General features: G+C 38.1%; 1 long non-coding RNA gene across 1 annotated transcript in view; it reads left to right on the top strand.

Moving 5' to 3' along the window:
- Positions 1-1094: 1094 nt before the first annotated feature.
- Positions 1095-22898, top strand: part of LOC122810080 — a 44708-nt gene continuing 22904 nt past the window's right edge. The window contains exon 1 of the long non-coding RNA XR_006366048.1: positions 1095-1215. This is a non-coding gene — a long non-coding RNA (uncharacterized LOC122810080). The remainder of the gene's footprint in view (positions 1216-22898) is intronic.

Below are 22898 nucleotides of genomic sequence, written 5' to 3'. Positions count from 1 at the left end.
TTTATGTATTTATTTTTTGGGGGGGGGGCAAACAGGTGTTACATTCTGCTGCAGCAACTGAGGGAGATAAACTGTGCTACACAGTACGGTAATAAATTGTTTGGCAGTTCTAAATGTATTTGGAAGTCATACACTCATGCATTTACTGTGTGCAGAAAAGTGGAAGAGAGAGTGCAGTAACAATTTTATATCAGTGCCAAGAAAAGAAAGTTTTAACTACACAGTCAGTGATACTATACTTTTGAACAGCACAGGGAACTATGTTGTACATTGAGGGAAAAGCCTTGCACAACTCTCTGTTTTTTTTATTTCTGTTCATATTATTCAAAATAAATAAATAAATACATAAAATAAAAAGCATGAGCTTTGTAGTTACCTGCAAATATTGTTATAGTTATAATATAGTTTAATTTTTTCACGCCACAAGTTAGCGAGAGGTGCTATTTATTAGCACTTGTGCAGGTAGTTTAGCTGCATGCTTGTCAATCTCCTAGCACAAGAAGTCTGGACAGATCCAAAAATAATGGGGGTACTAAGATCCAAAAATAGGCATACATTTTAAATATGGCTCATATAAACTTAGAAAGTTGTTTTAATAACAGATTTTGCTTTAGCATGTTTTTTCTGAAGGTTATGACTTATGAAACACAAATGTCTGTCATTATTTAATGACTTCAATCCTCAGTGATTTGCCAGAAAACTACAAGTTTTATGAGGAACAGATCACAAACAGGAGGCAAAAAATCTGGACATTCTGTAAAAATCAAGGCAGTTGAAAGGTATGTGTAGCCGACCATGGCTTACCTAGCAGCTGACTGTTGCATGTCCCTGAGATATATAGCTGTTAAACTTTACTGCAGAAATATTGCAACATGAAAGCAAACCTGTGCTGAACAAGGATTCACTGTACAATGATTTTTATTTACAGAGCATGTGAGAACATATTAGCAATGCTGTTTGACAATGGTCCACTGTTTAGCTTAACTTAGTTTATCTAGGCCTGTAATCAACTGAAATTTCATTCTTTCACATGTCACTCAGTTACGAAATGGAATGGAATACAGAAGGGCGTCTTTGTTCTCTGAGAACCTTTACATGTGAAACTTCAGTGAGGTGTTCAGAAAAGGCTGCTAGAAGAAATATTAGTGCTTTTAGGTTCCATTATACTGCAACCTTGTCAGAAGTCCTAGGATATAAACTTGATCCCCAGGGCATGTAAGTAGTACTTAATTATTTACACTAATATGGGTAAAATTTCGTCTGACACCAGCATGACATCTTTTGAAGTAAATATTATTTACAAATTGCTGATTGTTAATCAGATATGTTTTGCAATAATGTATATAGATTGCATTTGTATGGTTAATTTTGATACAGGCATATGGAGTAACATTCGCACTTTATTCAGTTTATGTGTATGCTCATTTTCTGAAGATTTGCAAAACATTACAATCTTACTTTTTTAGGCAAATCCTGGAATTAGAAATTGATAACCACACTGTAGATGTGTATATGATACAAAGTAAACAAAAGTAATCACTTTTTAGATAACGTGACATCAGAAAATACACCCAGAAATTATGATTGATAAAAAATCTTAATATGTATTAACCATCAATCAGTGATAGTTGTATGTCTGTAAGTGAGTTTCAGGTATGCAGAATATATAATACTGCCATTATTCAATAGATTAAATTTAAATGTAAATATTTATTAACAGATAAAAGAACTGGCACCATAAACCCTTTTCAAACATGTCCCAAGAAACAAGGGCAACAGTGAATGCTTTGTGGTCAGCTCAAAGGAGGTAAGCAATCAGCACAGGGTAGGAAAGGAGCAAAAAGCCATGGCTACCAACACAGGTTGCCATCTGGAATGGTTAGCCCACTCCATGGAGTAATGTAGGTGCAGCACATGACAGGAAAGGGGGAATTGTAGTTAGAGGGAGAAAAAAACACATAGTTCCCATAGAAAACCAACACAGACATAGGCAAAACATGAAAAACCCAAATGTCACGGACTGTCATCAGGAGAGATAATTAAATCGGAGACTCTGAAATTATGCCTATGTGGTAGATTTTCTAAAACCTTAGTTGTTGTGATATATGTCAGATGGTTCACCGTTTTAAAAATATAAAGCAACAAACAGGTAAATAAGCAATCATGCAGCATGGAGAAAATGAATTACCTTTATGGGAATGTAACCATTTACCTGCAGCTTCTCAGCAACAGAAGGAGAAGGGCAAAACGGATATGGCTGTATTAACTATTCCTGATTAAGTTCACAGAAACATGTCTATTGGGTTCATTCTGTAATAGACATACAGAAATCAAAGTGTGGAGCAAGAACAGAATGCAGATGGAAGAGAAAGGGAACGGTTTACTTGCCCGGAATAAGAAGGTAGTTATATTTAGTATCTTGTGAGTAGGCAGTATAGTGGTTCAGTGATAAGCTCTCTGCCTCACAACCCAGGGGTTCGGTCCTGACTTCTGGTCACTGTCTGTATGGCGGGTACATGCTTTCTTTATGTACGTTTGTACTTTCTCTGTATGCTCCAATTTCCTCCCATACATATTCTGGTTGATTTTAGTTGATTGTCTACACTAAATCATCTTTATATGATAAAATATTACTACTAATTAACTCCAGGTTATTTCCAGCAGAGTACCAAGGCAATGACAATTCATATTTAAAATGTATTTAAATATTAGGTACCTAAAAATACTAAACAACTTTTTTGTTGTATGACACAAGGCACACAGCAAACTGTTTTAAATAGATTTGAATTCTTATTCAGCGTGGGAATCTTGCAAAGCATACTATGGGTAAATATTCAGGTGTTAAAATACAGCCAGACAAGTTATATAAAAAACAATATGGAGAAAGGTAACCACATACAAAGTCTTATTAATTAAGAGTACAATCTTTTAAAGTACAGCAACTAAACTTTAATATGCATGTCTGGATAGTGAGCAATTAAATAACAGAATAAATATGACTTTCTCTGCATTGATTGCATATAAAAAGAACAAACACTGCTGACTTCTCAGAGCATTTCTAAAGTGATCGTTGATTATAACATTAATTAAAAGTTTGTTTTATCATGCATTAAATTTCTTTTTTGACACAGCAACACAGTGTCCAATGTTATTCATGTTTTTGTTGTTGTTCATCTGTTATTGTGTTTTTCAAGCTTGTGTTGTATCTACATTTTTTCCCTTCAGCTGAGACTGCCATCTTTCATAACCAAACCCAATGTAAAACTGTTTGACTTTGAAAGTAAATCTTAACAGCTGACCATAACCTTATCAGGAATGATGTACGGCAGTTCAGTGACAATACATTTCACTGTTGCATTACTTAAGAGATGTGCAGGGGATATAACACCCCCAAGTAAATAACACATGAAAACTGAATAAATAATGATTTGGTTTTCAAATACAAGGATGCATATGTGTCCCTATTTAAGAACAGCTTATTTGTGCATGCTGTAACATGAATCAGGACATTACATTCTTAAGACTTAAACTATTCTTCTAACTTTCAGTTGGCTTGTTTTTACTGCACAAACAAGTGTTAAGAACATAGAGAAAAATAATTTGGTGTCTACTAAAATACTGCTTTATCCTGACTAACTTGAAAAGTTCATTGAATATTTATCTATTCATCTTAATGAGTAATGCATGCATGGTTATTTTCAAATCTTCAGTGTTTAAATAAAATAAAAGACATATCACACAGCATAGCAAATTAGATTTGTTTCTGTACTAAACACCATATAATTTTAAGTTTGTTTTTATATATTTTATATACTTGCAGCACTATAAACACAGCATATCACAAAATGAGATACACTTATATTCTCTTAAATTCAAAGCAATGCAAATAAAATTATTTTCCTGATAGCTGATTAAAAGGCTTTGACACATTTCTTGTTGTACTATTAATGCCTAACTCAAAATTCAAAACCAGCTGGGACTTTACATTTCTAAACTCCCTTAATTTATTACGCTTTAGAAACTATACCACAAGTTAGTATTTTGCATGTCAGATGCTTACAGGGTTGATTCTGCATGCAGTATTCAATAATCTGAAATGCTCTGTTTACTAAAGACAGGTCAGAGACATTGCCATAATAACAGACTGCACAGTCTTAGGAGAAATGCTGCACTTGGAGATCATACTAGGATATATTCCCAAGGGTGGGCTTCCCAGACCCTCTGATTTAAGTATTTCCAGGAATCACAAGCAACTTAAACTCAAGTTCCAATAACCCTACTGTTTCCATATACTGAGATGATCATTCTGTGAATTTATTGATAACTCTCTCTGTAGCCTTAAGTAATATGATTGGATGTTCCAAATAGATGCCGTATGAAAGGCCATTGTGTAGAAGCTATACATACATACACATATATATATATATATATATATATATATATATATATATATACACACACACACACATATATATATATATATGTATGTATATATCTATAAGCATGTGTAAAGGTGAAACCAAAATTACACCACTTTATTATTCAGCACTTCCATTCCAACAAAAATCAGACTTCATCAGTAAATAAGAAAAACACTTCCCAAAGACTTAGTTTGAAACAACCACATTATTCAAATACCACTCTAATTAAAAACATTAAACAATTATGTTTAAAATCAAAATAATTAAACTGGCAAGAGGCTTAAACAGTTCCAGTTTTTCCTGCTGACCAGTCACACACAATTCTAGCTCAACAGCAGCCAATTAGTTTCCAATTAGGATGTACTAGAATTCCAGAAGTGGGAGATGCAGTTCATGAGGGAGAGAAAGAGTGAAACATATGCCATTAGTTGGCAAACTGATGACTTCATCTTCACTGTATTTAACCTTACAGATTCCACTGTTTACGAAGCTTAGTTGCATTTTTTAAAAAGTGATTATTATTTCTATCAACCAAATAACCAATATTTCTAAGACTGAATTTGAACAGAGTTTTAGAAAGTTAAATTTGCTTTACATTTTCTGAGATGTTTCTAGTAGTTATAATTCAAATGACAATAATTTATAAAAGTATACTAACTCCCCATTAATTAACTCCTTACAGATTTTATGTGAATCAATCAGCAACAGCTCACAATAGCATGACCAAGGCCTTATTATAATTTGAAACCAAAAGATCTGAGAAAATTATTAGGTATGGGTTTATGAAAATTAATAAGTGTGGGGCAATCATTATTATATGCAACAATGATTATTTTTAAAGTGATGATGGAAGTGTCAAGTGATAACCACCATATCAGCTACAAACAAATGCAATCTGAGGGTCATGCTGCTCAATGTTAGAAGTCTAAATCTCAAAATGCACTAATTCAAAGTACTCTTTAAAATGGACAACATCGACATTTGTGCTGTAACAGAGACCTGGTTCAAGGCAGCAGAAAGCACCCCTGCACTACCAGGCAATAACTCATTCCACACCTTTTGGCCCCAAAACTTGAAATTAAGCTCCAAAGGTGGTGGTGTTTCCATATTCATAAAGGATGCACAAACCTCCAGACTGGTAGTCCAACATAAAGCAGCTGAGATACTTCAGGTGGAGCTAACATTGGGTAAGACAGCGATTCAGGTTGTAGCCTTCTATAGGTCCCCAACCATGTCCCAAGACTCACACTCCACATTCCTAAGCACCCTGAAGAATATTATGGTTCAACCTAACACTCTCATACTGGGCGACTTCAACTACCCCTACATTAACAGGGAAGACTACTCATGTACCAATACACTTGCCCAACGTTTCCTGGAATTCATTAATTTCAATGCTCTGGACAAGCTTGTTCTTGCCCCCACTAAAGGTAGCAGCATCCTTGACCTGGTCATTAGTAACATGGGAGACCATTGCTCTGCACCAATAGTCAACTCCTCCCTGGTTAGATCCGGCCACAAACTAATCACCTTGGAAATCCACCCCCCCCTCCCCCCACAAAGGAAACCACCATGAAAAACTTTTCCAAAGTTAACGTTGGGCTCCTAAAGAGAGAGGTGGCTAACTTCACAGCACTCATGCAAATGGAGAATAGTTGCATGACCACTGAATTATACACCAATGCACTGTTTGAACCTGTACACAAATGCATGGATTTCGCTATACCCAATAGAACCAAGACATTCTCTTCCAAAAAAGGAACCCAATCTGGTGGTCTCCTGCCATAAACAAACTCTACAACAGAAGGAGGAAACTGATGTGTAATAAGGTGAAATCCCAAGACTGGAAAAACTCCCTTATCAGCCTCAACAAAAAGTTGAGATCACTCATCAAATCCTCTAACACTAGCTATGAATTCAGAATGGCAGCAGATAGTAAAGACAATCACAAGACCTTCTATAGTTATGTAAAGAATCTCCACGGCAATACCCAGATTTGCTCTAAGCTACTGCACAATGATACCTCCCCATACCGAGCCAACAGATATTGCCAATATACTGGCCGACAGATTCAGTGCCAACTTTACCCCCCCCCAAAGGGCCAATCACAATACCAGTAGATTGCTAGGCACCCAGTATTACTGCTGCACAGGTTAAAACAGCACTGGCCAAGGTCAAGAATACAGCTTCTATGGGACCTGACAATATCCCTGGCTGTGTTCTACATGAGCTACAGAGTGAAACTGGCACCTCATCTGTGTGACCTGTTCAATCACAGCCTCACCTCAGGCTTTGTCTCTACCAAATGGCGCACTGCTACAGTCATCCCTCTCCACAAGGGAGGAGTGACTACAGACCCTGGGAACTATCGCCCAATTAGCCTGATGAGTCTGATATGCAAAGCTATAGAATGCATCATCATGGACCTAATAAGCAAGGATATAGGGAATCTCCAAACTCTGGATCCTACACAGTTTAGTTTTGTGAAAGGTAGATCATGCCTGCTCAACTTGGTCAACTTCTTTGAGTCAGTCACCAGAGCTGTGGATGAAGGCAAGGTGGTTCATACAGCCTACCTTGATCTGGCCAAGGCCTTTGATACCATTCCCCACTCAGGAATCATAGAAAAACTCACAAAGCTAGGCATCAATCCCTATATCACTAGGTGGGTTGCAAACTGGCTCACAGATTGAACCCACAGTGTGAAAGTAGCTGACTCTAAGTCAGACTGCCAACCAGTCACGAGTGGAGTCCCACAAGGTTCAGTCCTGGGTCCTCTCCTGTTTGGTATCTACTTCTCTGACAAAGTTCGCAGATGATTGCAAGTTGGGAGCTATTATTAACTCCGCAAGTGATGTTGACATCCTACAGAAAGGCCTCAATGAGACCGACTGGTGTCAGAACCATGGCCTTATGCTCCATGCCAAAAAATGTGTCATCATCCCCCTTGGGAAATACCTGGTTCCCTTGAATTACCACATAGATGGTAGTCCACTGAACACAGAAGGCATTATAAGAGATCTGGGAACACAGGCTGACAGCAACTTCTCTTTTGACCAGCACATTGTCACTGAGGTCAAAGTCCTTCTATGTGGCACATCTCATTACTAAGGGTTTTGCATTCAGGAAGAAATAGGTCTTTGTCTCCCTCTACTCTTCCCTCATTAGGCCAATCATTGAGTACAATGCCCCATTAGGCACGTACCTCACTAGACACCTGCAACAACTGGAAAGGTCACAAAAGTACCTCACAAAGAGGCTCCTAGGCTTAAAATGCTTGTTTTATATGGACAGACTCAAAAAACTCCAACTATTCTCTGTCTCATATTGCCTACATAGAGGCAATATCTGCTTGACTTAGAAAGCCATGTCTGGCCCAGCTCTGTTATAAATGCTACATCTAAGGAAATTCCTCCACACCACATGCTCCAGAGACCTCAACCTCATTACCACAATCAACAGAACATGCTGGATGGACAGGTTCATAACCCAGAGACTGCCCATGCTATGGAACAGACTGCCCATACATGTCAAGTAGAGCACCTCACTGACCCTCTTCAAAAGAAATCTTGATGAGTGGATGGAAAATAGAAAATTCACCCCGGGGATCACTCCAGTGACTCTACTCGACAGAGCCACTGGGAACTAAGGTCGGGTGGCATAATGCTAGAGTAATCCTATGGGCTAGGCTTGTAAGTCCAGGGCCATTAGCCTAGTACACACCTATGAACCTATGAACCTATAACAAAACTACAGAATTGTTTCATACCAGGAGACTGTTGGTACTTATAAGAACATTGATTCTTTATTCTCTGATGTCACTATGACTAGCCCAATTTATAAGGAAATGTATGATTATTTTACTGTACCTTATTCAAAAATATTTGGGATTCCTAAAATTCATAGGGATTGTGATGCCTGTGCACTAGCTCAGCCATCAAGGAGCCTCATTCCCCACCACCAGCAGCACCAGTGAGGGGCATGCACATTGGGAAGGATAACAAGTACACACACAGTAAAGTACAGTTTCCCTTAAGAGCACTCAGAGATCACAGCCAGTCTGGGGCTGGTCTATCCCTTTCTCTCCAGATTCCCAACAAGACTTCCCACTGACACAGCCACAGGGTACACATCTCAGCCGAGTGGTCAAGCCAAAACCTCCAGCACCCTCTCTGTCCAACCAGTGCTTTGTGTCCCTGCCCCAGCAGCTGACACACACACACTTTCAGATATGAATTATATACAAACACACAGACACTCCTGGGGAAGGCCGGCACAGGTTCTCCAGCCATGCCCCCCTCCTGCCCACACCACAAGGTAGAAATCACTGCCACCAACCACTACTTATCAGCCACTATAAGGCACTTCCCAAAGGGTGACCAGTTCCACTGTGTGCTATTACTTTTATCCAAATATTAAGTGTAACCCAGGGCTAAGGCTATTGGGGTGGCCTATACAGTATCACCAAATACATGCAAGCACTCTAAATTATGTCTACACAAAACAGCCACAGTTGAAATGTTTAAAAATATTTAATAATAAATAATAAAAACACAAGACAATACTCATCAATTCAACACAGTGCTAATAAAGAGTTTAGAAATCACAGGAAAATATTTTAAAACAATATTTTAGGATAGTCTGGCATAAATATGGAAAACAGCTAGACTAATCTGGCTATATTCCTATCTGTCTCTAAGAGAAACTATGTTCTAAATTCTACTTACAAGGCAAAGTGCTGGTGAGTTATCAGCTCTGAAGACAAATACAAAATGCTAAATCTTTCTCTCTGAGAAAGTCTTAAGTTGATAATACACATTACTGCTGAGTCGTTTCAGATTACATAATTCTTGACACTTCTACTTAAATTTCCAAGGCTCACTGAACTTAAAATATTAACATTTCTTTTTTGTAATCTGCACATGCCAGGAAGCCACAGCAATAAAAGACACTTTACATGCCAAACCTAGTAATTATCTCTGTCTTAGAACAATAGAAAAAATGTCCTAGCCCAGACATCCTGTCGCCTAGTTTGAGATCAGTCATAAAATGCTTTACTCATCAGCTTTCTTCCAGCAGGGTGCACTATGGTTACATTTTTGAAGCTCAGAACATAACACAGTTTTCTTACATTTGTTACACAAGCCTGTGGATCATATTAAAATTTACAATGACAAAGACTTATTTATAAAATTCTATCTGGCTGGGCTGGCAGCCCTTCAGATTTTCAGAGGGATATCATAAAACCTCCATTCAGACATACAGTTGCAGCCTCAGGCTCTAAGGCAGTGATGTAGGCACAGTATTTGGATAAAAAGTAAAACAATATAGTACAGCATGTACCTTCTTTCATTAAGGAATTCTGGCATTTTTTGAAGATGCTGAATGATGGGTACAATGAATGAAAAGGAAACAGGATCATTTTATTGATATTGTTTCTTTGTAAATATGTATTCCACAGCAAACTGGAACTGATTTGGCCAGAGTTTTTATTTTTTGGCTTCCAGTGGCAGTAGCAGTGGGTGACTTCAAACAAGGGGGATAGATGCCAGAAGCAAATTAATTTGTAGGGTTAACTGGAATGGAGTGGTGCTCTATTACAGTAGCTCAATGACCATTACCTGTGATCAAACAACAGATGGTCACTCACTTCCATCTACAGACTGCCCTAGTATGCACCCATTCATTCTAGTTATTTAATGAATATATTCACCTTAGATATCTGATTGCAATCAACCAGAGCAGCCATAAATACAATGGAGCTTTAGACAAAAGACTCAATGGTGATGCCTGGTTTACTCTAGTGCCCCTGTAGGCTCTCAGCGACTCTTTGCTGTTTTCCCCACATTGTGCACCACACCATCTAGATTGATTACTTTTTTCTTGTTTTTTCATACTTTGTCTTATTTCTTAGCTTTCCCTCATGCTTTTAATATTTATTTATTTATTTGCTTCCAGTATGATAAGGGTCTATATTAGATAATCGAACTTTCAAAAGTTTGACTGTCATATGGTCAACACCATATGATCGAACTTTTAAAAGTTTGAAAATCTAATAAAAAAAAATAAACTACACAAATAACCTACCTGAACATTTTAGGTAGGGGGCAAGCTCCCCTTCAACCCCCACATGGGAAGCTGTGCCCCCCCACACCCCCAGCTCTATAAATATACCAACGCAGAGATCACATTACAGTGCAGAAAAGGGAAATCTTCCCATTCCGCTCTGTATGGAGATCTCAGTTAAAACATTTGAACTTTCAAAAATTCGATCATATGGTGTCGACCATATAACAGTTGAACTTTTGAAAGTTCAGTCATTGAATATAGACCCTTTGATAACAGAGGAAGTCTACTGGGCCAAGCACAGCCCATTTTCAGTGGATGCCCAGGGAGAAAAGCTCCAATATAACATAAATAAAGTATGGAATATACAGTATACAAAAGCATAAATATACAATTTAAAATACAAATACAAAAACAGGGAGTAAATGTTTAAAAAACACAAATGTTAAAATAAAGATAAAGTCAAAAGTAATACAGATAATGTAATTAAAAGTACAAGTCATAAAGTGTTAACACAAGTTTAGTGTTTGTTCTAACAATAATGTTAGTGATCAGAAGTGATAGTACATGAGATTGAAGGGAGGTTTGAATAGATGGGAAGAGAGCAGGAACAGTCCCAATTTGATGTAAGGTAAGGATGGAGGAGATATTTGAAATTAGAGTGATTGCGAGTACAGCAGAGCAAGGGGGGAGAGAATTCCATAGTTTAGCTAAGGAGTGCAATAGAAGTAATTGGCCAGGAGGGTAAAACGGTTTATAGATTTTAAGAAGGTTTTGTTTTTTAGATCTAAAAATACAACTGGGGAGGTAAGGGTTTAAGATAGATGAAAGAGAGGGGCAGATGGATGGCTGGAATATGAGTTTGTAAGCAGTGGTGAGTTGTATGAATTTCAGGTAATTAGGAGTTTAGCTACTTTAGGGAGTAGAGGGAATGGAGTGATGGGTGGAGTATTTGGACCCTGTAGCAGATTTATAGACTTTGTTATAGCTGGCTTCCAGTTTGTTTTTTAGGTAAGTTGGAGACAAGTAAGTAGAGGGGCACCATACATAAGAGAGTGGAGCAGGTAGGAGGAGACTAGAGTACATCTGGTAGAAGTAGTTAGATAGTGATTTTGTCTATACAGCAGACAGCTTTTGAAGGGCTTTTTTGACATTATTTAGGATGTGGATATTGAATTTTAAATGTTCATCAATGGTGACCCCGAGTAGCTTGGTGTGAGATACAATATCGATTAGAGTGTTATTGTGGCTTTTTATTTTCAAGGAACTTTTGTCTATGGTGAAATTTCTCGAAGGAGAGAATATCATGATTTTTGTTTTGTTAGCACTGAGAGCAAGATGGTTGTTTAGCATCCAAGTTTCGGTATTTGAGAAGGCTGGGTTTTTTGAAGGAGTTCGGCGGGAGAGTTTGCTGTACAGATGATTGTGGAATCATCAGTATACTGTATCAGTGCAGCATTATCTATGGATTTGTGAAAGTTAATGAAAATATTGAAAAGTAAGGGGTGGAGAATAGAGCCTTGGGAGATGCCAGAGGGATTTTTGAGAAAGAATGAAGGAGACTTTTTCCATTTAACAGCTTGTTGTCTATTGGAGAGATAGCTTGTAAACCAGGTTATGGAGGATGGAGAGAAACTGAGGGAGGAAGGTTGAGATAAAGGATGTGAGACAGTGTCAAAGGCTTTGGAGAGATCTAAGTAAAGGGTGGATACAGTTTTCCCGGAGTTGTGAGCATGACTAATGGTGTCAAGGAAGGACAGAAAAGCAGTGGTAGTGCTGTGGCCAGGCCTGAAACCATGTTGTGTTGGGGTAATAAGATGACTGTGTGTTATGTATGGCAAGAGCTGGTGATGAATGCACTTTTCTAGGGTTTTAGAGAGACATGAGAGAATAGCTATAGGACTGAACTTAGTAGTGTCTGTGTTATTGCTGCCTTTGTGGAGAGGGGTGACAAAAGCTTTCTTCCAGAGTGAGGGGACAGAGGCTTCTTGGATGGACCTGTTGATAAGAATGGAAATGGGGAGGGCAATGTTGTCTGCAGCCATCTTAAGGAAGGATGGAGGCAGATTATCAGACGCATAGGAGCAAGGCCTTAGTTTAAGGAGTCTTTTTATGCTGCTGGTGGGGATAGGTTTAAGACTGAACGGTGGAACATTCGAGGGAAAAGCAGTGGATGGGGGACTAAGAGAGGGAGAGAAGATGGAAACGTTTGAGGTTAGTTTGGCTATACAGTCAACAAAAAAGGTGTTGAAATTAGATGCAGTTTCATGGTCTGGGTAGTTTGGGTTAGGGCATGGATTGTCTTTTCTATCAGGGTTTAGAAGGGATGAAATGCAATTCCAGAACTTTTTGGGTTTAGAGTTATGTTCTTATTGGAGTTTGGAGTAATAAGTCTTGCAGACTTTAGTTATTAGTCTCTTCACTGAGTTTCAGAGTTTTTTGAATTCGATTAGAGAGTTTAACTTATTTTTTTGGTATTGCTTCCAACATTTGTCTCTGAGGTGCATTGGTTTTCTGGTTTCATAGGGAACAGTTTTGGTTTTAATTCTTTTTGTTCTAAAATGGGCTAGGCTGTTTAGTAAGTCTAGGAATGGTTTGTTGAAGTAATTAGCTGCACTGTCCAGAGGCAGAGTCTTTAAGGGGGCCCAATTCATTATTTTCAGACAGTCAGGGAATGTCTGGGAATTGAAGTTGGTGAGATTAAGAGTTTGAATGTATTGATGTTGTATTTGGACAGAAGAGATACACTGGTGGGCATAGGCTGGTAGGTGGTCACTAAGGGGATCAGATATAATTCCACTGTTTGAAATTAGGTTGGGATGAGTTGCTAAGATACAGTCTAGTGTAGTGCCAGAGGAGCCATCTTTACTGGGTCTGGTAGGTAGTTTATTAGATGGGAGAAGTTAAAGAGATTAATTGTTTAGGTTAGAGATTGTGAAGATATGGTGGCCCAGTTGATGTTTACATGCCAAGGATGAATGTTGCCTTTTTGATGGATGTGAGCCATGAGAGAATGTCTTCAAGGATGGGGATATTATCACCAAGAACAATGAAGATGGCAGCTATACATAAAGATTTATGTTTGTTGATTTTTAGGAAGGTTATGGATAGTTCAGCAGGAGAAAATTTAGGAATGGGGTTAGTGTATGGAATGCCGGTTAGAAAAGAGGAGTAAATTATGGCTACCAGTCCTCCTTTCTTATTAGGTCTGTCATTCTGTATGATTTGGTAGTCAGGGGAAGAATTTCAGTATCTTTGATATGAGGTTTGAGTCAGGTTTCTGAGACAGTTAATATGTCTGGATGGTTATGGGACAACCAGGCATGTAAGTTGGGTATTTTATTACAAATACTTTGAGCATTGATTGAAGCTAGGTGGATGGTTTTGAGGGAGGATGATTGTGATGATGTAGAGGAGCAGATGTTGGTGGAGACACTATGACCAGGATTGGGATGGATGTCACCAGAAATAGAGAGAGAGAGAGAGAGAGACTAGATGTAAAAGATTGGTGATTAGGTTCAATGGGGAGGGTAAGTTAGGAGTGTAGTTGAGGAAAGGTCTACTATTGTCAGGGAAGTGAAGTGGGTTAATAGAGAGAGGTACTGGAGGGAACTTAAATTTATAGAAGAGAGTTGTATTTAGAGGGTGTAGTTCATGGGATATGGAGGAGAAGAAATGAGGGATGATTGTTTGAGAGGAAGACATTATATGTAGTGGTAAACAGTGTAAGGAGCCAGGGAGGATAGTATGCTATAAGAGGGGGCAAAGGATTGATATGAGGAAGGCTGAAGTGAGAAAACAGGTAGGGAGATCATGATGTAGAATTAGAGATGTGTAGAAGTAAATGTAAGATTAGTAGCCTGAGGTAGGAGTATGGGCAGTGTGAATATTGAGAGAGTTTGGGAGAATAGTTGGACAGCAGAAAGTAAGTGGGTGGGGGAGGGAAACCTGTTAGTGATTATTGGAGGTGGGGAGTATAGTGTGTCTGAGTAAGGGAGAGGTTAGGAAATTTGAGAGGATTAAAATGTTGGGGGAGAAGTGGGTTGATTGGATGAAAGTGGGTGTGGGAGGAGTTAGGGAAGTATAAAGGTTGGACCACTGGGGGTGGGAGGGAATTCGGGGTAGGTAGGGGAGTGGAGTGAGCCTGTAGGGTGAACAGAGCAGGCAGAAACCAGCCAACCAGAGAGGCAAGCAGTTGAAAACTATCAGTTAAGACCTCAGAGGGGGTGAGTAATAAAACAACTCTACCAGTAAAGTGAAGGAGAGAAGAGACAGCAAAGTTTATTAGGGTTGGGAGTGTGCCTTCACATTGACTTGCTTATTAGTAGCCAGTTTGTGCACATATTAAAGTAGGGAGATACATTAGCAATGAAGGGGAATGTATAGAGTTGAAAATAAACAGGTGGGGCTCAAGTGATACAAAATTAAGGGAAACAGCACTGAAAGGGCTGCTTGAGGGTTATTTTTAATCACAGAGAATAAGAAGGACCTGAATTAAGTGTATACTGTCTAGTGGACAGTTATGACTACTGCACAAACTGGGGGGGACAAGGCTTAAACAGTCAGTTTTATTAGCATGCTGAGAACTGCCAAGTAACACCATTAAAGCTTCACTACCATAACTCATACATGTAGAATGCCTGGATGGACTGACCCTGCTGTTGAGGCTCAAAAAGTATATCCTTGTTTTAGTTTTGCAATACTGATTCCTTCTTAGATTGTATGGGTGGGGTGGTAGCCACAGACTGCAGAACTCTCCGAGAGTGCTGTGAAGGGAGAGAGAAAAAGAGAGGGTGAAGCTAGAAGAATGAGACACAGATAGGTTAAAAGAAGTAATCAGGAGATAAGAGAGTGTTAAAAGATACAGTTCTGAGGATAGAGAGGAGAGAGCAGGAGAGAAACAACAGATAACAGAACAAATGCTACTGCAACAGTTTGAGAGTAGTTCAACAGTTAACACATCACAGTGCCATAACTTTGTTTGGAAACAAGTTACTAAATCATGCACAATACATTTAGTAGCCAATTATCCTGTGCATACAAGAAAACGTAAAATGAGCGCCAAACAGCATAGTTAAATCAGTAGCAGAAATACAACTGCAGTGCTAAATCAGTAAACACTGTTTTCAACGCCAACACCAAGTCAATTAGATTTAAATTACATTTATAGTGGTAGTTTTAGTACAGCATAGTTGCATAGAGACAACATAGCTGCAGTGGTAATGTTGCTGAGTGGCTGAATCAAACCAATGAAATAAACAAATAAGCAGAGCAGCAGTCAAGAATCAGAAAAATGAATGCCAGTTGTACAGATCCAAATAATTAGCTAAAAACAACACTTTAAGAAAATTCTGAGGCCTAATGGCTTACCAATGAGCAGAATTCAATTGCTGAAGAGCACTCATGTTCTCATGGGAGACTAGTAATTTAAATATGGATCCATAAACAGCAGGAACCTACTATAGACTTAGTATTGGGTGTGTGTGTGTGTGTGTGTGTGTGTGTGGGGTAGCAAAAATAGTTGAAACCAAGTGCAATGCAAAGAAACCAGCTAAACCAGAGAGGCAAGCAGTGAAAAACTATCAGTGAAGACCTCAGAGGGGATTTGTAATAAAATAAACTCTACCTGTAAAGTGAAGGAGAGAAGAGACAGCAAAGCTTATTAAGGTTGTGAGTGTGTCTTCACATTGACTTGCTTATTAGTAGCCAGTTAGTGTACAGATTAAAGTAAGGAGATACATTAGGAAGGAAGGGGAATCTATAGAGATGCAAATAAACAGGTGGGGCTCAAGTGATACAAAACTAAGGCAAACAGCACTGAAAGGGCTGCTTGAGGGTTATTTTTAATCACAGAGAATAGGAAGGACCTGAATTAAGTGTATACTTTCTAGTGGACAGTTAGGATTACCGCACAAGCTGGGGGGGTGCACAAGGCTCAAACAGTCAATTTTATTAGCATGCCCAGAACTACTAGTAATACTGCTAATGTTAAAGCTTCACTATCATAACACATACATGTAGAATGCCTGGGTGGACTGACCCTGCTCTTCTGGCTCAAAGGGTATATCCTTGTTTTAGTTTTGAAGTGCTGATTCCTTCTTAGACTGTATGGGTGGTGTGGTAGCCACGGACTGCAGAATTGCCCGAGTGTGCCTGCTGTTCAGGATCAAAAGGTATATCCTTGTTTTAGTTTTGCAGTACTGATTCCTTCCTATATTGAATTGAGATGGATATTGAGGTTAGCAGCCCATAGAGAATATGGGCTTAATGATTCAGTCCCCATTAAGCCTGTGTTAAAGTCAAAAAGGCTTAAGTAAATCTTCTTGTATTTCTGTGGGTAGGATAATGTTTAATATGTGTACTGTTGCTTTAAACTGAAGTAGTGTTTTAATTGATTGCATTGGAGGGAACATAATTGTTGCATACGATGTATATATATATATATGTGTGTGTGTGTGTGTGTGTGTGTGTGTGTGTGTGTGTGTGTGTGTGTGTGTGTGTGTGTGTGTGTGTGTGTGTGTGTGTGTGTGTGTGTGTGTCTGTCTGTCTGTCTGTGTCTGTGTCTGTGTGTGTGTTTTGGTTTTAAAAGTTTTATGTCTGAAGAAGCAGTGATTTGAAACACGAAAATGCTTGCATCTTGTATTTTAATAAAGGAGAGCCATGGACTTTACAAAACATCCACGTCCACTTCTGCTTTTTGGGTGTTGTCATATCATTTGGGTTTGCTGCTTACTGCTTTTGGGGATTTTTGACTATGTAGTGAAAGACAATGTTTATATCAGTTTAGTTCAATTATTTCATAATGTATGCATCTTCAAGCAGGTTTATCTTCATGAAGAAGATCAATAAATCAAGAGGTAGTGGCCCAGCTGACTGAAGTTTGATTAGACACCCAGGCAACTGACTGAGCAGCTGGGAGAAATGGGCATGCCCATCCTGGGAGTGAGGGTGCTCATCGATAATGCTCCCTAAGGAGAGGCATGATTCACAGAGGTAATATGCCCTCTGACATAGCTGACAAGTGTGAGGGCGGGAAAAGGGAAACTGGGTAGGGCATATAAAATGAAAACACTCCCTATTACAGAAGATAGGCAGACAATCGCTCAGGACAACCTTAGGATCCATGACTGGCCTTTACATATACCAGAATAGTCCAGGGGTATGAGGATGGCTAGTAGACCCAGAGTAGACATGCGGTACTGGGGGATGGGCTAGTACCATGAAGTGCAAGAGGGAAAAAATAATCTAGGAGTAGTAAAGCTAGATTAACAGCACATGACTTAGATGCATGGATGCAGATTGTATCAACTGGCTGCCTAACATGGTCATGCAAGTACTACAATCTGTATGAGCAGCCACAGGAAAACAACTTTATTAAGTTATCACTTAAGACATAGGCAAGCAAACATTAACAGAAAAGAAAACAAACCATTGTGACATGTTTCCATTTAAACACAATATAAATCACATATTTTTTTCTTTGCTAGTATCATCTGTCCAACATTACAAAATCTTGCTCATAATGTTGAGATGAAACTGTTGAAAACACAATAACCCAAAACTCCAAAACAACAACTTTGTAAACATGAAAAAAATGAAAGACAAATACAATTTTCCTCCCTCCACCATGAAAAACCACACCAAGAAACAAACCAACAACAACCTATTCCTCTACATTTAAGCAGGGGGGCAAGTACCCCCCCCCCACTTTTTATATATATCAACTCCGAGGTTGCACTGCTGTGAAAAACACTGCAAATACACCATTATGTGCCCTCTACTTCCACTGCCCACTTTCAAACCATACCCGCGAGAAACATACATACCATACCTCTACAAAAATCACCACTTGCAAAACTAACACACACATACTGTCACCTACCTACTCCAATCTACTCATCAAACTTACCAACATCTTAAAACATAAAACATTTCTCCTCCAAACCATTACATACTCCACACCTACCTTAAGCTTCTGTATATCACCACATATTACTGCCATATCTATATCCCACAAATCAATACACCTTAAAGGAACAGCATATAATAAACAGCAGCACCACACAGAAACTACTTACATTTCAGCATTCTCATATTCTTTATTCTGAAATTTCGATAAACAGCATTCGTGGCATTTTCATCTCGACATTATAAATTCACGATTGTGATCTTTTGACATCAGAGAGTGTGTATATATATATATATATATATATATATATATATATATATATATACATATACATATACATATACATATCTGTGTGTGTGTGTGTGTGTGTGTGTGTGTGTGTGTGTGTGTGTTAAAAAAACAAAGTAGGAACTTGCACCTAGACTCTTACTGTTTTGTTTACCCCCCGGCCTTTGGCTTTCATCCATTTATAAGGGGACATCTTGAAAATGTGACTTTAAATTGTATTCTGCCATACTGCACTATGAAATTGCAAGGAACAGTCAAGACACTTTAGACTTCTGCAGTCCTGATAGTACAGAATATTATCACAAGCACTTTAGAACTGCGGGATGTCTGCTTTCAAGTGAAAGCCACAGCACTTGCTTCTTTCTCTTCTGGAACTGCATACATTCTGAATATGAAATGTGTAACAGGCTAAATGGATCATATTCTAAGTTGCGCACTGTGATGTAAAGTAACAGATTCTCTTGTTTGATTTACGCAAGTCAAAGAAATCCACCAACTGTTAAGTAACACTGAATCTGGACTAAACTATCCCAGGAAGTACTTATCATGTTTTATGAGTAGAATATGGATAAATTTTTGGAAGATCCATGGATCATGACAGTACATACTTCCTGAATACTGTGTATATTGCATTTCAGTGTGCACATGCATATATACATATCTATAGCTATACATACATCTATCTCTCTCTATATATATATATATATATATATATATATATATATATATATATATATATATATATATATGGTTCTACCTCACATAAACGAAACACCAAAACACCGACAACGCAATAACCGAAACCACATAACCGACAGTACAAAAACACGAAATCCCACATGCCTGACAACGAAATAACCGACGGTACACAAACACGAAACCTCATACACTTCACACACCACAATCAACAAACAAAACACATTCCCCGGCCAAAAACCACATACACAACACAAGCACACCAAAATCCCTACAAACCCACACTAAACCTCACATACACAACTACCTACAACCCTAACCCAAACCCTAACCCTAAGGTCCGTCACTACCGCACACTTACCTGACCCGCTCCCTAACCCTAACTCACTTATCCCGCCCCTAACCCAAACACAATCACTACCGCACACTTACCTGACCCGCTCCCTAACCCTAACTCACTTATTCCGCCCCTAACCCAAACACAATCACTACCGCACACTTACCTGACCCGCTCCCTAACCCTAACTCATTTAACCCACCCCTATCCACACTTACCTTACTCACACCCTAACGTCCGTCACTACCGCATACTTACACAGCCTTTTCCCATTTCGGCATCCTCGGCGTCGGTGCTTTCATCCGTCGGGTCGGTCTTCTGCTTGTCGGTCTTCTAGGTCCCGTTGCGTCGGTCTTCTGTGCTGTCGATCTTCTGGGGCTCGCAATTTCCCTGTCGATGTTCCGGCGTGTCGTTGAAGTGAGGTAGAACTATATATATATATATATATATATATATATATATATATATATATATATATATATATTTATATATACATATATACACACACACACACACACACATGTACACCTCGTATATATGCCTGTATGTGTGTGCGTGTGTATATCCACATATGTACATATACATTTATACATATGTGGATACACACACAAACACACACACACCTTGGATATAATATGCCTATATGTGCATGTGTGCATATATATATATATATATATATATATATATATATATATCTATATATATATATATATATATATATATATCTATATATATGTATATATATATATATATATATATATATATATATATATATATATGGGTCTAGTATACATGGTCGACCTTTCAGAATGTCGAAAACCATATGGCCGAGACCATATGATCGACATTCAAAATGTCAACCATTTAATAATAAAAAAAAGACAACAATAACTTATCCTCACACTACTAGCACCCCTGCCCCCACACCCCCCGTAACTTAAATATACCAACTCCAAGATCGCACTACAGTGTGGAAGATGGAAATCTTTCCATTCCGCATTGTATGGAGATGACGGTTCTGCTTGGTCGACATTTCGAATGTCGATCATATAGTCTCAGCCATATGGTCTTCGACATTCTGAAATGTCGACCATGTGCAGACAGGGGACCCATATATATATATATATATATATATATATATATATATGTATGTATGTATATCTATATATAAATATATATATAAAATTATATATATAAATACACACACCATACCTCTCAACTGTCCAGTTTTTGGCAGAATGTACAGATTTTTGCCACATATTTTTTGGTCTATTCCTTGTAAAAATTGTGTTTTTTATGGCAAATCACTGGAGATGATCTGAGGACTGAATTCACTAAATAATGACATACATTTGAGGTTTAGACTTCAAATCCTTCAGAAAATGTATATTAACACAAATCCTGCTAATCTAGCCATTTTGTAAGTTTATGAGAAGTATTTAAAATCTGCCCATTTTTTGGGCCTTTGTCCCCCCATTTTGTCAGACTTTGCCCAGATTTCATGCAGTAAGAGGTTTAGAGGTATGACACACAAACACACACACCCACAAAGAGAGAGAGAGAGAGAGAGAGAGAGAGAGATGGAGTCCTGCAGTTTCTTGAGTCATGGTTCATAAAATCTCTGATCTGGTAAAGACAGACAATTGTACTATGGCAAAAATGAAAAGAATATCAGATCAATCTCAGATAGGATAGGGACGTTCCCATGTAGAACGTGTAAAGCCCATGGCTCCATAACTACTAACAATATGTTCATTCATCCAGTGACTAAGTTAAAATATTCACCTTTGATATATGTGGACTATAAAAGTAGTAATTTGGTTTATTTAGCTATGTGTAGTGAATGTCCATGTTATTATGTTGGGAAAACCAAGAGGAGTTTGAAAGATATAATTTTAGAGTACTTGGGGGAATATAAGAAGAGATGTAGCAAGCAGTGCTCTGAATAAACATATAAAAATGTATAATGAACATAGTTTTGAGTTTATGGTTCTGCAGTTGATTTATGATAATTTCAAAGGTGGTAGTATAACCAATAGGGCTGAAAATAATTAAATGAAATGGATCATTTTGTTGCAGGCAGACAAAGGCTATGGCCTTAGTGGTAATGTAACACTGAAACCAGCACTCAAAGCTAGGAAATTACGTCACTAACATTTAATCGGTTACTATGGTTACTAATTGAATTCTATCAATGTGTTTTAATTAATGCTGTTAATTAAAATGTATTTAAGGTCTTTTAGAAAGTTTCTGTATGGTCTGCTGAAGTTCAGTTGGCTGCTTATCTGAGTTATTAATGCTATTACTTCAGCTAAGATGGTTGGTTGTTGTTTGGTCTTTCTTTTTTGGATTTGGGCTTTATCAACCAACCTTTGATTGCGAGAGTATTCTGTGACCTTCATTTTCAAAAAGATGTTGAGTTCCAGTGCATTTTAGTTTCTATGCATTGCCAAAGAATGTTGAGTTTCTTTCTATTTTCAAAGAATGTTGAGTTTCAAGCGAAGAAAAATTTACTATTGCTCACGCTAAGTCTGTTTTAACATGTAGGTGTTTTGTTTAGCAAATGGCCATCCTCAGTATTTTTGCTATAAAATTTGAAAGCAGTGTTAGTAGCACAACAAGTAGCCTACTTGCCTTTGGTGCAGAAGACTGTGTTTTTTTCCTTCCAAACCATGTAGATGGAGTGCTGATACTGCAGTGCCCTGTAAGAGTGAACTGGGGTAACTATGAACCTATTGCCATTCCCTCTTTGCAATATTACCAGCGTAACAATTTGTTTATCAATGTAACATGGTCAATTTATTGTTCAAGGGCAGCAGGCACAGAATTTGTATATGAAACACTTGAATGGAAAGCTGCAATCTATTTGTTAGTTATAGATCTCTTTAATGTGGAATTATTTAGATGACTTACTTCTGTAGAGACTGTGTATATTCACTGATACTGGTGGACTGTAATGACAAAATTTTGAGTGGTCCCTTTTGGTTGAAATGTTCTGTAATGTGTAGTTTTATCATTATTGGGTCGTAAACTTTGTTGTATTGCCTACTGGAAAAATGTTCAAACCTACAAATTTAAAACACACTCTAAGAAGTGGTGCTGTATTATACAAAAAATATAATTTTATACAATCAGGATTGTGTATCAAAGAAGGGTTTATATCAGAACATTGAAGGCTGAT

The sequence above is a fragment of the Protopterus annectens genome, chromosome 8.part1 (genome assembly GCF_019279795.1).
Source record: "Protopterus annectens isolate FY-2018-M chromosome 8.part1, PAN1.0, whole genome shotgun sequence".
Taxonomy (NCBI): domain Eukaryota; kingdom Metazoa; phylum Chordata; order Ceratodontiformes; family Protopteridae; genus Protopterus; species Protopterus annectens.
This window is presented reverse-complemented; position numbering and strand designations above follow the sequence as displayed.